Source organism: Sinocyclocheilus anshuiensis, unplaced genomic scaffold (genome assembly GCF_001515605.1).
Source record: "Sinocyclocheilus anshuiensis isolate Anshui unplaced genomic scaffold, SAMN03320099.WGS_v1.1 scaffold1339, whole genome shotgun sequence".
Taxonomy (NCBI): Eukaryota; Metazoa; Chordata; class Actinopteri; order Cypriniformes; family Cyprinidae; genus Sinocyclocheilus; species Sinocyclocheilus anshuiensis.
In genome coordinates this window covers 501,618-504,642 of record NW_015539932.1, presented here as the reverse complement: position 1 = coordinate 504,642, position 3,025 = coordinate 501,618, and the positions used below count along the sequence as shown (strand labels likewise).

Below are 3,025 nucleotides of genomic sequence, written 5' to 3'. Positions count from 1 at the left end.
TGCGAACAGGTGTGGCAGTAATCAGGCCTGGGTGTGGCTAGAGAAGTTGAACTCGGGTGTGATAAACCACAGTTTTAACAGGGGGGCAAACACTTCTTCACACAGGGCCATGTAGTTTTGGATTTTGTTTTCCCTTAATAATAAAAACCTTCATTTAAAAACTGCATGTTGTGTTTACTTCTGTTATCTATGACTAATATTTAAATTTGTTTGATGATCTGAAACAAAGTGTGACAAACATGCAAAAAAAATAAGCAATCAGGAAGGGGGCTAACACTTTTTCACACCACTGTATATATATTATATATATATTATAGAAATTACATAATTACAGATAAAAGTAAAATAAATAAAATCTAATATAAAATGACATTAAAAATAACATTTTATGAATCACCAAGTACCACAATTTCAGCCAAAAATTTTCTGCTTAAGGAAAAAGTCACCTACACCTTGCAAATTTTCATTTTAGGGTGAACTATCCCTTTAACACTATTTTGGCTTTATTTTAGTATTGTGGCATTGTGTATCATGACATACATTAAGTGCTGTGTACTATATTGAAAACATACGTGTTACAACCGCAGATAAGATTTGTTCTTCTATTACCAGGACCACATCACTGCAGATTGATGGTGCTCATTTTGGTCACCCACAACTATAACGCCAACAGACATGTCCTTGATGAATTCCTCTTGAGAACCTATGTGCTTTAATAAAAACAAAGTGAAGCGTTAAAATATGCCTTACAATATTAACAGTCACGGACTCCAATAAATACGTGCACTTATAAAGTAAATAAATTTACTTACAATTTCTCCAAGCTCTACAATGCGAGTCATTCCCATTATGTCTGCATAGCACTTTGATAGATACAACTGCAAAAGGACTTGATGTGCATCCACAAGAATTATGTGCTGATCTTCAGTCATTCCAGAATATCATAAACATGGAAAATATTTCCATATAATATTTATATGGAAAATACTGTGGAACCGCGTGTATTTTGAGGCTTAAGAGTGCCACGAAACTAACACTGGCATACATTTAACTAGAAAATACGACGCTGTAAACCATACTTGTACTCTTCTTATGGCGCTTTTCCACTGCATGGTACGGCTCGGTACGGTTCACTTTTGGGGGGTTTTCCACTGGGTACAGTACCTGGTACCTGGTACTTTTTTTAGTACCACTTCGGTTGGGGTTCCAAGCGAACCGTACCGTTACCAAAACGTGACGTGTAAACTCTGCTGATCACGGATTGGCCGGAGAGAATCGTCACTACCTGCATCACTGAACTTGCGACACAAACACAAAAGAACCGCTAGATTTAAATCAGCACAGCCAGCGAAGGATCGAATGCAACTGTTTTGAACGAGCGCACCTTTTTTTAACAACCAAAAAGTGGCTGTTCCCCCTGTTGAGGAAGTACAGACATTGCTCTCGTTGATAGCAGAGGAGCGGATCCAGTGAGAGCTTGATGGGGCGACGCGGAATGAAAAAGTTTTGTAGGAGTCGCGGCAGTAGAGGCGGCGCAACTATAATGACATGTGAATAATCCCGCCCACTCTAAAGCGATACTAAACTGCAGTGGAAACGCAAACCGAGCCGTGCCGTACCGTACTGAGCCGTACCGAGCCGAGTCGTACCACGCAGTGGAAAAGCGCCATTAGACAACATACGTAATTGTACACGCTAAACCAATAAATACAACTATTTACTAACCAAATGTGTTGGTTGAGAACATTTTCAAGCTCTGTGGAGAAGCTCACCAAGATGACTGACGAACGTCTTCTTTCTGCAAGTCTTCACGAGATCTTCTTATTCTTTACATTTTATTGGCGGTTGGCAAACCAACTGAAAGGTGCATTTACCGCCACCTACTGGACTGGAGTGTGGGCAGTACGTTGAAAGAAAGGACAAGGAGAGGAGGACAAAAAAAAATGTATACACACACACACACACACACACATATATATATATATATATATACACACACACACACACATACATACCTTCTTCCCCCCCTATATATCTCCATCAAAGTCTTTCACTTATCCCAGTATTTTCTTCACGAGATCTCGCGATAAGTGACGTTAAGAACGTGATATCGTTATTAAATTGATTCAACACATTTTTTAAGTTGAGGGGGCAAATTGCTAGTTTTGTCAACTTACGAACTAGTTGAGACAATTAAAATTTTAAATATTAAGTTGAATGAACAAATTCATAAACTGCAAGTTGAGTCAACTTAAAAAAAGTAATTGAAACAACTAAACTGCGAAATAATTTTTTACAGTTTGTTGACACTGCGTTGGATGGCACAGCAGGTTTCATTACAGTATTATTTACAGTGTTGCTTTTTTGCAAGAAAATTAACGCTTTTATTTAGCAAGGACACATCAAACTGATTAAAAGTGACAGTAAAGACATGTTACAAAATATTTCTGTTTTAAACAAATGCTGCTCTTTTGAACTTTTTGTTCATTAAAGAATCCTGAAAAAAATGTCACCGTTTGCACACAACTGTTTTTAACATTGATAATATGGTAGTGTGTGTTACTCAAAATCCAAAACGGCTCCAAATATGTTTGGCTCACATGATGCTGCTGAAGTATGCAAGTTGGACATCAGTTGTTGAGCGTCAGGAGCTCTTTTCCTTGAGTTGCTGTACTCATGACTGTGCAGTAAAATCTTCAGCTCGTCTCCAGTTTCATTCTTGGCGTGTGAAGCATTTCTTTGATAGCAACTGGTCTGGATTTCAAAGCACAAGTGAATGATGTGTCTACTCGCACTGTCAGACCCTGAATCCATTATATGTTCTTCACCTCCAGTTCTTCAACCCAGTTGTGTGCGCACACCTGTATTCTCCATGGCCCTCACTCTCCGGAGTTATGGCTCCCAGAGGATCAGCTGTCACTTTCAGCTTCTACCTGCTCACCGCACTTAAACTTCCTCTTTGTCGTGCTTGCTAGGACTCCTTAACAGCTCTCTTGTCTGAGACTATTCTTGCCATAAATATGTA

General features: G+C 38.9%; 1 long non-coding RNA gene across 1 annotated transcript; it reads right to left on the bottom strand.

Moving 5' to 3' along the window:
- Positions 1–479: 479 nt before the first annotated feature.
- LOC107686905 (uncharacterized) lies at positions 480–1,810 on the bottom strand. The gene is made up of 3 exons (XR_001634078.1): positions 1,726–1,810; positions 813–922; positions 480–710 (listed from the first exon to the last, which is right to left on the bottom strand). It is a non-coding gene; the product is annotated as an uncharacterized LOC107686905 (long non-coding RNA).
- Positions 1,811–3,025: the final 1,215 nt, after the last annotated feature.